The 14,712-nt window shown below is 46.0% G+C and overlaps 1 long non-coding RNA gene across 1 annotated transcript; it reads left to right on the top strand.

Annotated features, from left to right (window-relative positions):
* Positions 1 to 10,858: 10,858 nt before the first annotated feature.
* LOC139830624 (uncharacterized) lies at positions 10,859 to 13,181 on the top strand. Its single transcript, XR_011743491.1, has 2 exons — positions 10,859 to 11,078; positions 11,575 to 13,181. It is a non-coding gene; the product is annotated as an uncharacterized lncRNA (long non-coding RNA).
* The last annotated feature ends 1,531 nt before the right edge of the window (positions 13,182 to 14,712 follow it).

The raw sequence follows: 14,712 nt of genomic DNA, 5'->3' as shown, positions 1-14,712 counted from the left end.
CTTTAGAATATGTGGTACGTTAGTCTCATACAATGTGCATTATTTTTTGTCACCACTAAGACAACTGCATCGACCGATCCGAGTTGATCAATCGACCGATCTAATTGACATTCTTGAACAAACGATCGAATATTCATAGTATTTATTGAATGATACTCCCTCCGTGCCAAAAATAAGGCATCTAAGGATTAGATAAAAGTCAATGTTTTTAAAGTTTGCCCAAGTTTATAGACAAAAATATAAATATTTACAATACTAAATCATTATCAATAGATTCAACCTAAAGTATATTTTCTTAATATGTCAATTTGATATTTTAGATGTAAATATTTTTTTAATATTTGGTCAAAGTTTGTAAGGTTTGACTTTTGACCAATCTTTAGATGCCTTACATTTTGGGACGGAGGGAGTATATCGTAAAAGGTGCCCGTTTTACACCATCTTTTTTTACAAAACACGGTACAGTATAAATGCTCACTAAGTACAAACACTCGCTACTATGAACGCACAAATGCACATGCTACCTCTATGAACACCTTCGAGATACTTTGTCTGAGAAACTGATTCGTCGAGAACACACGTCGAAATGTGGCCCCAACTGAACATATATTTCTCTTTATTAATGAAACACCCACGCGTGAAACATGGTTTTTTTAGCGAGAATGTCACTGCGCTCCTAAACATGTGGTTGATTCTTTTCACTAAACTTTTAAAAGCTGTAGGGTATGAAAGTTTTGTTTTTGAAGGATTTTTAGTTGCATAAGTGTTGAGATTTGTATGTCCTACGAATTTTAAAGGGTAAATGCATGCGCGTGCAAAAATTAGGAAAAGAAACCTAGAGTCATATAGGTTGTCACTGTATGTTTATGAATGAAAGAAAAGTTAGAAAATTTAAAGTAGCATGGCAAGAGGAGCCTAATCAATGGGTCTCTTTTGGCCTTTTTCTTTTTGGCCGATCGTGCTGACCTAACCGGGATTGCCGGACACGCGTGGATGAACCACAGCAGATGAGAAAGGACGGATCACTTGCCGATCTTTTACAAAACTATGCCAGAAAGGATATAAATATTGACCGGTACAAAAGCCATCTCCATCAATCTACGCTCGTTAAGGAGAGGGTTCCTTAGAGAATAAAAAGGGGAGCGAACGAAAAGATGTGTGGCTGAACCGATCTATGCTTGTTTTACCGATTAGAATTAGGAAAGGGAAGCTGATTTTTCTACCTAGTGCTACAGATTGGATTTTGGTCGTCACCTAACTAATCCTGATAAGAACTCCTCATGGAGCCAATCACGATGACCTTACTTTTTATGTTCGGGGTGAGTTGTATACACGTTTGACGTACCATCACCAACCACCGTGACCTATTTTAAATTTAATAGTAAAGATAGTTTATATGACAAGATTATGGGGGAGATTGTTAGTAGTAATATTATCAATGTTGTTGGCTAGTAAAGGAGCTAGCTTAGTCAAGTATCCAAGGTATGTAGAGAGAATTGTAGAATGGGGAATGTTCTAGAGTAAGATATTTACTAGTAGCATGAAATATCTAGAGTTTGTAGAGTATTCTAGAAGTATGATATACGGTTTGGATTTTGGCACATGGCAACAATCTAAAGGGTCATGTACAAAAGTATAAATAGAGTATCACCCCTCCCATGTAAGTAAGCTTTGTACCACTGAGATATCCAATAAAGCTTCCTAGTAGTAGAAGCCCTGTGTGTAAGTGTATGTGAGGCACAAGCTTCCTAGTATTATAAGCCATGTGTGTGAAGCACATCAAGGTGTGTGAAGCACATCAAGACAGAGAGCTCGAGGAGTGGCATGGGCAAATGCGCAGGTTCCTGCCATCTGCCACGCGCATTGAGAGCAGGGCGGAGCTGGATCTATGGGACTTTTCTGTCGATTTTTTTTTAGACGGACGAATCATTATTACCTCGCGGGGGGGCATAGGTGTAATTTTTCAGATATTTATGGGTAGTTTGAAGTTGGACGAAAATTTTTGCACACGGGTTTAACTAGATTGGATTGCATGACAGTAAACCAAGTCTAGATACTTACGTGCTAATATAAATCTCAGTTATGTCTAGATTCGGATGTATATAGACACATTCTAGTTCACCAAGACATGCTTGAACCTTCTATGGTAACATACCAAAACGTGTAGGGGGGAGGGGGTCTGGTTACCTCGATGGTGGCTTCATGTAGTCATACTCGGCATCCTTGCGGGTCACGTCGACGACGGCGGGGGTGCTGCGGTTGCGGTGAGCGTCGGCATCGAGTAAGAAGATCTGGGGCGGTCGATGATGGGTTCGGGGAAGCAGATCTGAAACGAGGGAGTCGGTGAAGAAGATCCGGTGCAATGCACGACGTCGTTGGTGAACCGGATCAGGTACGACAGACGAGGGAGTCGGTGAACTCAGATAGTGCAGTGCACGGCGGCATTGGTGAAGCGGATCTGGTGCTGCAGACGAAGCAGTCGGTGAAGCAGATCTGATGCAGTACGCGGTGGCGTTGGTGAAGCGGATCTGGTGCTGCGGACGAGGGAGTCGGTGACCTCAGGTAGGTGAGGTGGTGGGCCGGCTAAGTACGGCTGGGATATTCCGGTGCGGTTTTTCGGCAGGTGAGAGATGATGGGCCTGGAGTATTGCGACAAATTTTTGGCGGAATTGGGGAAGACGAAAGGAAGGCGATAGACTATATGTAATTATATATCAGAGGGGATGTGTAAATTACGAACGAGACCCCAACCAACACCGGCTTCAATTGTCTGCCATTGCGTCATTGGTATACTAATATTGGTCGAATGGGAATTCAAAATATGTGTATGGAGGCGGGAGTTTTGGCGCTCAACTCGTATTTTGAATCTCCCTGGTGTATAAGCAGTGCAGTATACTAGATATTGAATCATAGACCAGGGAAGACAAGTACAGTAGTACAAAAATACTGTAATGTCGTCTACATTGCATGATGCTGATCTACCTTGCGTTAGTGTTTGTAGTGGTAGCTAAGTGGTGCAAGGAAGACATATTTGTAATTTCTACAACTAAGATATGTCTATATACATCCGTATTAGACAAACGTAAGACACCTCCTTTTAGACGAAGGTAATATTACTTTTGAATCTCTTTGTACTAATGCTGATGATTTTTAATAGATCTTCAGAGTTTCGTAGTAGAAAAAAACTAGGCTCCTCTCGAGAAACAAATAAGCATCCAATTAATTAAGTACGTGGGCCGTTATTATTATTTTAACAGGGAAACTGCATTTGTGCCCTATGGCCCGTCATCTTCAAAACCGTCCAAATGCATGCATCTAGCGGTTTCCAGGCCCTGGCGTGGCAGTTAACATTCGTCTTCCTCATTTCGTCTTCTCCCTGACACTCTCGCATGTGCCCCTCTCGCTACCCTCCATGGAAGCGTTCTACTACGGGCACCCTTTCCTCGCTCATGGAAAAACCACCATTACGGCGAACTATACCAATATGGCGTCTAAGGTGGAGGAACACATCAACAAAATCGAGTTGATCCTGGAGAAAGAAGACTCGTACAAAATTGTTGGCCTAGACGTAGAGTACACCTATGGTCCTGAACAGAAGGCTGCCCTCATATAGTTGTGCATGGGCACGGACTGCCTCCTGTACCAGATTTCCTCGGCCGACCAGCCATGCCCCAAACTCGCTGACTTTCTTGTCAAGCCTGACATTACATTTGCAGGTGTCGACATCGGCAACGACATTACCAGGCTTGGGCGTTGCAACCTCTCAGTGGCAAACTTCGTGGACATCCAGAAAAGGTGGAAGCCTGCCGATTCCACTAAGAATAAGGATTCGTTGGCTGACTATGCTACGGCCATTATAGACAGCCAGTACAAATCTATCATGAAAAAACTTACGCAGGAAGAACATAAGCTGTGGAAGCAGGTGCCCTTGTCCATGAAGCATATCCTGTATGCAAGCATCGACGCATACGCGACATATGAGGTGTACAGGCGAATAGTGAACTTTGAGAAAGGTCAACAAAAATTGGCGGAATTCCAGGACAGCGGGAGTTATAATAATAATAATAATAAGAAGAAGAGCAGCATGGTACATGCTGTGGAAGCTGAAGAGGAAGACCACTGAAAAGGATAGCCTAGTGTTAAAAGTAGTACAGTACTAGTATGTATATGATCGTGTGTGTATACACCCAGTGATAAGTAGTTTTGTACATCCAGGTATATTTTATCTTGCAAGTAGTGTTAAAAGTAGTACAGTACTACTGTAGTATGTACGATCGTGTGTGTATGCTCCCAGTGTCGTGAGTACATAACTGATGAGTATAAAATAAGATTCGCAAAAAAAGTATATAATAATAATATGTATGGTAGATCTTTTTTTTATCTTGCATACTCCCTACGATCCATAATAAGTGTGCCGTTTCACTCTAACAGCATATCCACTGTGTTGTCCACAACAGCTATCCTCATCCACAAGCAATAAGTGTAGTCCATGCCCATATATATAGTGGACACGTACAAGCTTTTGGTTGCCCATAAGTAAATAGTTATTATTTTACTCTGTGCTCTGTCTTGCATGTGTGTACTTCTAACAAATATGTGCGTCCCAGCCTGTGCCAAAGTTAACCTTATACTGAGTATACTGTATTGTATTACCCCCTCCGATCCACATTACTTGATGCTAAAATGGAAGTATCTATAGCTACAATATGTCTAGTACATCTACATTAGCGTCAAATAATGTAGTTGCTGTTTCAGTAATCTTGTGGTTCCCATATGTGGTTCCTTAAAAAAGTCGTGGCCATATCTAAACCATGATTAAGCCGAACCTCTGCCCCAAGACATGACATCTCTTCTAGAATGCTCTCTGTCCATGATAAAATAATCAATGGGTGGGACTAGATACCTTCGTTGGGAAGGTATCGTCACCCCATAAAAAAATAGCAGCCGTACGAACACTCTAGTACTTTTCAGCGAAATTTATCATTCCTCGTGACAAATTGACAGTTTGCAACTACGCAAAGTAGCAGTAGCTACATCTGCTTGCATATCCGAATGTAGAAACGCAGCTCCTTGGACGATCTAGCACCAACGAGGTATGGCCCCGGCACAATGATGAACGACGTGAGCTCCTCAAACACGATAGCGCCCGGCGACACACTGCTAGAAGCATCGGCAGATATCTTCACGACATCCCGCCTGCAGTCCGATGTCGAGGACGACGGCGGGCCGTGCGCCTAGATCTTCACCCTGTAGAGAGGCCACACGGATGTGGCCGACCTGACGCATACGAAAGACAAGACAATGGCCGGGCCGAGCGCGTTGATGTACATGACGAACACAGAGCTGTTATCCCCTTCGACGACGAGCCGCCTGCACGGCGAGCACGGGTGCGTCATGGTCACCCAGAACTCTATGGACTTGCCATACTCTAACCTGTGCACCTGAATCGAGTGGGCCTCTGCGAGGTGAACGAGGAGCGCAGACGGTGGGGCGGCGAAGTCGCAGCCCTGCTCCGTGCAGTTGCACCGGCCGTGCGGGCACGCGATCTGGTGGCTTAGGGACTCGTGGTAGCTGACGTTGACCCCGCAGCCGTCGTGGGAGCACATGACCTGCGCCGTTCCAGTGATGTTGTACGCGATGGCCTCCAAATTCGTAGCGTTTATTTCCATGGTGCCGTCCATCGCCACCTCGTGGTTGAATCCGGAGCCGCGTGTAGCGGCCCAGGAAAATACCCCTAATAGATTTTGGTTGTTCTTTTTCTTTTATGCAACATCATGACATCATGCATCATATCATCCATGGTTTCACAAAATAAAATAAAAACTATTTTTATAAATCCTAAATATTTTGTTTTCCCTCTCGTATGGTTTACCCTAACCTTCTACCCTGGGCCCTCTCTTCCTCTCAGCCCAACCCCTCCATCCTTCTGGCCTTTTTCTTACCATCCGGAGCAGCCCAGCCCAGTTCCCGACGGCCCATTCCTTCCTCCCTCTTTCTTCTCTTTTCTGGCCCAACTTCTTTCCTCCAAACCTGGCCCATACCCCTTCACTGAGAGGAGCCTAACCTGGTTGTCGTCTTCTCCAACTGAGCACGCAGGAGGCGTGACTCTCCCGTGGCTCACGTCACCGTTCCAACCACCGCACTCACATCACGCCTCTCTCCCTTTTAACCCTTCTCCAGCGTGTGAGCAAACCCTAGTCTCCCCTTCCTCCTAGCCCCGCCACCACTTCCTCCTCTTTACCCACCTTTTATTTTCTTCTCTGTGAGCAAACGAGAAGGAGAAAACCCCACTGCCACCATCCTCTTCACCATGGCGTTGCCACTACAGACCACCCCGCCTCCATCTGAGAGTACCAGGAGTTGCGGCTCGACGTCCTCATCATCTCCCTGCAAGGAATCGGCCTGGGATTCCTTCAATCGCCGGCAAATTCGCCGATTCCACCCTCCGGCGACCACCTTCCGACGAAGAATCCGGCTGGTCTGGCCCTCCCGCGGCTTCCCTGACCCATCCATGAGCTTCAGGGTGAGATACCCGTCCTCCCAAACCTCTCCTCGGTCTCATCGTTCCTCTCTATGTTGCTGCCGGCGTTGACCGCCGTTTTCGTCCGCAGACGCTCGCCGCCGACGCCGCTCCGGTGATGCCCCGGCTCCGGCGCCACCCCGTCCTGGTTCCACGCATCAAGGCGCATCCCCGACGCCATCTCACCTGTCCTGGTTCGCCCTGACCTGCTAGATCGATGGTCGACCTGAGCTCCGTCCCGCCATGGTTTTCATTCCTGAGCTCCGTTTTGACTTTGTTCAACAGGCTGTGCGCCATCCTCTTAACACAATCCGAATCAGCAGCGCGCTGGTTAGTCCCTTGATCCCTCAGCATCAGGTCTTGTGCTCAAATCCCGTGGAAGGCAAATTAAACCCACCTTTTTTTGGTTCAGCCCACATCGACCCGGTGCATCTCATCGCCCGCGCGGCCCGTAGCTTCCCGTCGCCGCTCGCACGCCAGAAGTGGGCCGGCCCGCACGCGCCAGCTTTCGTCCCGCCGGCCAGGTAGCAGGCCACCCCCCAGATCCAGCCCAATCTTTTCTCTGTTTTGTTTATTTATTTTGCAAATCTGTCTATTTTATATCTCTCAATCTATAACTCCAAATAACAAGTGTTATATATGAAAATTGATCGGAAAAACAAGAGGAACGTGAATATGCCATCCACGCTTGCTGTTGCACCATGCATCATAAAATTTCGTGGTAGTTTGCATTATCACCTAATAGATAACATATGGAATATGTGGGATATTATATATATGTTGTCCCGGTTCCATTTAACTTTGATGTAGCTCACCCCTGCCATGTTTGCTATGCTAATACACCCTTAAATTTGGCGGTAGAAATGCAACTCCAACTTAATTTGTTTGTCCGGGGTTCCGACTCCGATTAATTTGGATAAGTTGCATTGCACCATCTTTGCCATGTCATGCATGCCTGCATCTTGCTCATGCCGGTTCTTTATCCGTAGTAGTAAGACTTGCATACGTTGTTTGTTCCAGCATTTGCTTCTTCCGGATAGGATCGCAAAGTGCCGTGGTGAGATACGACAAGTTCTCCGGATGTTCCTCGGCAAGCTTTAACAGGCAAGCATTTTCCCCTATACTCCTGTCCCTGCAGGAGTCTCTTACCTATTTTATTTTGCCTTCTCCCTCATGCTATCCTTAAGTTGCGTTCTTGTCACGTGTCCCTTCCACCTGTTACCTCAAGCATCCCATATTGCCACCACCACCTCCTACGGCTATTGTTTGGTTATCGAGTCTGCCCTTGCGAGTCGTAGTGCATGCTAGTGCTGTCTTATCTTGTTACCGTTGTTATTATCTTATCGGGTTATATGCTAGGAAGAATCATGGTTACTTTAGTTGTTGATAATTGTTTAGCGGAGGCATCGGTGGGTCAGCTGATCGTTTTATGACGGCTCACTTGTGTTTCCTAAATATCTTAGGACCCCGAGTTCTTGTTATCTGTTCCGAGACTGAGCGCTCTAACCACACGTGGGTATGCTTACCGGGTCTCCCCTCGATCACTGCCAGAATCTACCGCTTTGTCCAATGGCCACAACTAGTTTGGATGTTTGTTGTGTTTCTCCCGGGCGTGCAAGCTTGTTTCTTTGTGGTCAGATGATATGATGTTACTTTTGGGGAAGCCATGTTGCCTTGTAACTCCGTTGTCTCTTGCACGTCCGTAGGTGCGGCACGTATTGTTAAGAGGTCATCCTCTAGTGGGCTCTGATCCTCTTAGCCGTTCTCGCAACAGCTAGGTCCGCGTTAGAGTTCCGATCGGGCTCTAAAACGGGTTAACTTAGTTAGGTGGCTTCCTGGACATTGTTGTAGTGAAGGAGAGTGCGTGTCGTGATATCCACCTGTCGTAAGTGGGTTGATCGTGCGTGTGGGCACATTTGGGCACCCCTGCAGGGTTACAATCTTATCGATAAGCCGCGTCCGCGGTTATGGACGACTTGGAGCTGTATGACTCGACCATAGACAACTTACACATGTTGTTTCGATACTAATAACTTGCATAGTAAGATAGAACAACTTAAATAATAACTGGTTAAAACTTGTCAACAGTGTGAGTGCCTTTGCCAGTACCTCTTTGCGGAGGGGGAACACGTCGGCCGTGTTATGTTTGCAGAGTATAGAACTGTTAGTTTATGCACTCTCTCATCTTCTCTGATTAGACGAATGTTGTAGAGTGTCTCTATAGGTTTTTAGTGCTTGCGCGCTGCCGCTTAACCCCACCATATTGCCTATGACGTTCCTCTTGCGTCCTCTAAGTCCCCTGCGTGCCTCAAGTACAAAGGACGACTGGTTGACGAATGCTTATACGTCTTGAAGTCTTGTTAAGTACGAACCCGTACTTATTGCTGCTTCTACGGGATATAACCGGGCAGGTATGAAGATATGTTCGATGAAGATGACGTTAGCAAGGTTACCCTTCCAGCTTGGCCTGGGCAGGGTTATGGACGCCACTGGTTATCTTCAGGACTCTTAGTCCAATTTGTATCTTGTCCGTACTCGGATGTATTCGCTTTTCTGTATGATTTGGATCTTTGTATTGTATATTTGTATCTTGACTCGTTGGAGTCGTTGTTGTAATATATGTATCTTGTGGGCTCTATTGTAATCCTGTTGTAAAGTTACCGCTCGTGTTAATTCCTCTGGCATCACGTGTGTGATTCGTCGCGCACGTCGTGTCGGAGGGCGTCTCTAAATCGATATCTTGAGGATTTCGGTGGGATCGCTGGAATCCTCAGGATACCGGTTCCGGGGCGTCACAAGTTGGTATCAGAGCATCAGGTTGACGGTACCCCACTAGTCCAGCCTTTAGGATAACCTTGCCAATGGTCGTTGAGTTTAGAGAGTCCAAACTATTTTCGAAAAATTCGTTGGATAGTTCTGATTAGCTCTGATTTTTCTCCTTATCTATAATCTTTCTCCTCTTACCTTTGCGAGTTTTGAATCTTCTCTTATCTGCTTCTCTGAGTCTTAGGCTTCCACGTGGGTTGGTCGATCTTTGCCCCTCACCTATTAGGTTCGTTCTTCGGAGGATCTCAACAGTAACGCATCATCAACATCAGAGCAACAATTCTTGTTAGTGGTGTCGAGAAGATCAACATGTCGCCAGAAGAACCGATAGTTCCACCTCTCTCCCCTTACCTGGACGTGGAATCTTGGGGCGAGATTCCTTGTTAGTGGTGTCGATTGTAGCGGCCCAGGAAAATGCCCCTAATAGATTTTGGTTGTTCTTTTTCTTTTATGCAACATCATGACATCATGCATCATATCATCCATGGTTTCACAAAATAAAATAAAAACTATTTTTATAAATCCTAAATATTTTGTTTTCCCTCTCGTATGGTTTTACCCTAACCTTCTACCCTGGGCCCTCTCTTCCTCTCAGCCCAACCCCTCCATCCTTCTGGCCTTTTTCTTACTATCCGGAGCAGCCCAGCCCAGTTCCCGGCGGCCCATTCCTTCCTCCCTCTTTCTTCTCTTTTCTGGCCCAACTTCTTTCCTCCAAACCTGGCCCATACCCCTTCACTGAGAGGAGCCTAACCTGGTTGTCGTCTTCTCCAACTGAGCACGCAGGAGGCGTGACTCTGCCGTGGCTCACGTCACCGTTCCAACCACCGCACTCACATCGCGCCTCTCTCCCTTTTAACCCTTCTCCAGCGTGTGAGCAAACCCTAGTCTCCCCTTCCTCCTAGCCCCGCCGCCACTTCCTCCTCTTTACCCACCTTTTATTTTCTTCTCTGTGAGCAAACGAGAAGGAGAAAACCCCACTGCCACCATCCTCTTCACCATGGCGTTGCCACTACAGACCACCCCGCCTCCATCTGAGAGTACCATGAGTTGCGGCTCGACGTCCTCATGATCTCCCTGCAAGGAATCGGCCTGGGATTCCTTCAATCGCCGGCAAATTCGCCGATTCCACCCTCCGGCGACCACCTTCCGACGAAGAATCTGGCCGGTCTGGCCCTCCCGCGGCTTCCCTGACCCCTCCATGAGCTTCAGGGTGAGATACCCGTCCTCCCAAACCTCTCCTCGGTCTCATCGTTCCTCTCTATGTTGCTGCCGGCGTTGACCACCGTTTTCGTCCGCAGACGCTCGCCGCCGACGCCGCTCCGGTGATGCCCCGGCTCCGGCGCCACCCCGTCCTGGTTCCACGCATCAAGGCGCATCCCCGACGCCATCTCACCTGTCCTGGTTCGCCCTGACCTGCAAGATCGATGGTCGACCTGAGCTCCGTCCCGCCATGGTTTTCATTCCTGAGCTCCGTTTTGACTTTGTTCAACAGGCTGTGCGCCATCCTCTTAACACAATCCGAATCAGCAGCGCGCTGGTTAGTCCCTTGATCCCTTAGCATCAGGTCTTGTGCTCAAATCCCGTGGAAGGCAAATTAAACCCACCTTTTTTTGGGTTCAACCCACATTGACCCGGTGCATCTCATCGCCCGCGCGGCCCGTAGCTTCCCATCGCCGCTCGCACGCCAGAAGTGGGCCGGCCCGCACGCACCAGCTTTCGTCCCGCCGGCTAGGTAGCAGGCCACCCCCCAGATCCAGCCCAATCTTTTCTCTGTTTTGTTTATTTATTTTGCAAATCTGTCTATTTTATATCTCTCAATCTATAACTCCAAATAACAAGTGTTATATATGAAAATTGATCAGAAAAACATGAGGAACATGAATATGCCATCCACGCTTGCTGTTGCACCATGCATCATAAAATTTCGTGGTAGTTTGCATTATCACCTAATAGATAACATATGGAATATGTGGGATATTATATATATGTTGTCCCGGTTCCATTTAACTTTGATGTAGCTCACCCCTGCCATGTTTGCTATGCTAATACACCCTTAAATTTGGCGGTAGAAATGCAACTCCAACTTAATTTGTTTGTCCGGGGTTCCGACTCCGATTAATTTGGATAAGTTGCATTGCACCATCTTTGCCATGTCATGCATGCCTGCATCTTGCTCATGCCGGTTCTTTATCCGTAGTAGTAAGACTTGCATACGTTGTTTGTTCCAGCATTTGCTTCTTCCGGATAGGATCGCAAAGTGCCGTGGTGAGATACGACAAGTTCTCCGGATGTTCCTCGGCAAGCTTTAACAGGCAAGCATTTTCCCCTATACTCCTATCCCTGCAGGAGTCTCTTACCTATTTTATTTTTCCTTCTCCCTCATGCTATCCTTAAGTTGCGTTCTTGTCAGCAGCCCATATTGCCACCACCACCTCCTACGGCTAATGTTTGGTTATCGAGTCTGCCCTTGCGAGTTGTAGTGCATGCTAGTGTTGTCTTATCTTGTTACCGTTGTTATTATCTTATCGGGTTATATGCTGGGAAGAATCATGGTTACTTTAGTTGTTGATAATTGTTTAGCGGAGGCATCGGTGGGTCAGCTGATCGTTTTATGACGACTCACTTGTGTTTCCTAAATATCTTAGGACCCCGAGTTCTTGTTATCTGTTCCGAGACTGAGCGCTCTAACCACACGTGGGTATGCTTACCGGGTCTCCCCTCGATCACTGCCGGAATCTACCGCTTTGTCCAGTGGCCACAACTAGTTTGGATGTTTGTTTTGTTTCTCCCGGGCGTGCAAGCTTGTTTCTTTGTGGTCAGATGATATGATGTTACTTTTGGGGAAGCCATGTTGCCTTGTAACCCCGTTGTCTCTTGCACGTCCGTAGGTGCGGCACGTATTGTTAAGAGGTCATCCTCTAGTGGGCTCTAATCCTCTTAGCCGTTCTCGCAACAGCTAGGTCCGCGTTAGAGTTCCGATCAGGCTCTAAAACGGGTTAACTTAGTTAGGTGGCTTCCTGGACATTGTTGTAGTGAAGGAGAGTGCGTGTCGTGATATCCACCTGTCGTAAGTGGGTTGATCGTGCGTGTGGGCACATTTGGGCACCCCTGCAGGGTTACAATCTTATCGATAAGCCGCGTCCGCGGTTATGGACGACTTGGAGCTGTATGACTCGACCATAGACAACTTACACATGTTGTTTCGATACTAATAACTTGCATAGTAAGATAGAACAACTTAAATAATAACTGGTTAAAACTTGACAATAGTGTGAGTGCCTTTGCCAGTACCTCTTTGCGGAGGGGGAACACGTCGGCTGTGTTATGTTTGCAGAGTATAGAACTGTTAGTTTATGCGCTCTCTCATCTTCTCTGATTAGACGAATGTTGTAGAGTGTCTCTATAGGTTTTTAGTGCTTGCGCGCTGCCGCTTAACCCCACCATATTGCCTATGACGTTCCTCTTGCGTCCTCTAAGTCCCCTGCGTGCCTCAAGTACAAAGGACGACTGGTTGACGAATGCTTATACGTCTTGAAATCTTGTTAAGTACGAACCCGTACTTATTGCTGCTTCTACGGGATATAACCGGGCAGGTATGAAGATATGTTCGATGAAGATGACGTTAGCAAGGTTACCCTTCCAGCTTGGCCTGGGCAGGGTTGTGGACGCCACTGGTTATCTTCAGGACTCTTAGTCCAATTTGTATCTTGTCCGTACTCGGATGTATTCGCTTTTCTGTATGATTTGGATCTTTGTATTGTATATTTGTATCTTGACTCGTTGGAGTCGTTGTAATATATGTATCTTGTGGGCTCTATTGTAATCCTGTTGTAAAGTTACTGCTCATGTTAATTCCTCTGGCATCACGTGTGTGATTCGTCGCGCACGTCGTGTCGGAGGGCGTCTCTAAATCGATATCACGAGGATTTCGGCGGGATCGCTGGAATCCTCAGGATACCGGTTCCGGGGCGTCACACCGCGCTACTCTTCTTCTGGCACCGTTTACTTGGAACCTCGTCGACGGTGGCAGGCGGTAGGCCTCATACCACACTGCAACTCCGATCAATATTAATTGATTGTAAAATGGATTTATCTACAACTAAAATGTGTCTAGATACATCTATATTACCATCAAGTAATATGAATCGGAGGGAGTACAAGGAATGACAGTTTAGCACAAGTGACACCAGCAAATAAAAAAATGGACTCTCAGAGGAAAAGGGAGCGACCTTGTTGAACTTGGGGCAAATCAATGGAGTCTGAGAGACAAATGATGCGATATCTAAAGCCGGTTAGTGGAGAGAGAGAGAGTGTGTGTGTGTGGCGGGGGGGGGGGGGGGAGTTTGTTCACTTCTTCTTGGTTTAAAACGAGGATTCGTACAAGGTAATAGAGCATGCATGCTCGGCTGGGTAGATAGCCAGAAGTGAACCCCAACATGGTCGTGCCACAAGGATTCATATTTGATTTTTTTTGGGGATAGCAGAATGGCATGGCCAACAAGTTTCAAGTAAATTTTGGTAGTATTGTTCATAGTGGAAGTATGTAAACCACGAATTATATGACTCCATCATTTCTTTCGACCTTTTTATATCGAGCCCCACAATAACTTTGGCTTGTTTAAAAATTTAGTTCGATCAATCTCACGACGCTCCCCTTTATCACAAAATAAGTTGAACTAGTATTCCAATAAAAATCATTTTCGCATGCATTATTCGGTACTTTTCATAACTGAAGTGCTTACTCCCTCCGTTAGGGATTATAATGCCAGCATGCATCCCTATATCATTAATTTGATTACAACATAATATGAATTTTATGGTACAAAAATTATATCATAACAAACTAGAGGTCCATTTTAACTTTTAATCGTATATTTTGGGTAATAAATATATATATATATATATATATATTGTGTATTATGTTGCTCAATTTTGCCTTGTAATATCCTAACGGACATATAGTACATCACAAATTTATAACTTCATGCTTTGTTTTGCCATTTTACGATTTTTTCGAAGCACCTTCGGCTTGATTTCGAATTTAGGTCAAACTATCGGTGCATGCTATGTGTACTTGGATGCACCGCACATGTTTGGCCATTGTTTTAGGCTTCCACATCTTGGGGGGCATGTCATGTATTGACCTAGTTTTTTAATTCTAATTCATGTACCCTTCCTCCCAATTACATTTGAAATAAAACTTTTAGCCCAAAAATAATTCAGTATATGGTTGCAAAAAAAGATAATTCATGGATCGTTGGAAATTGCCATCATACGTAGCTACCATGTCTCTTATGCGGACCTGTGAAAATTGGATTGGTGGTAGTGTGTACACTTCATGCGATAGGCACTTCATAGAAAACACC

The sequence above is a fragment of the Lolium perenne genome, chromosome 1, assembly GCF_019359855.2.
Source record: "Lolium perenne isolate Kyuss_39 chromosome 1, Kyuss_2.0, whole genome shotgun sequence".
NCBI classification, from domain to species: domain Eukaryota; kingdom Viridiplantae; phylum Streptophyta; class Magnoliopsida; order Poales; family Poaceae; genus Lolium; species Lolium perenne.
The sequence above is the reverse complement of the archived record's forward strand: the minus strand, read 5'-3'. Positions and strand labels throughout refer to the sequence as shown.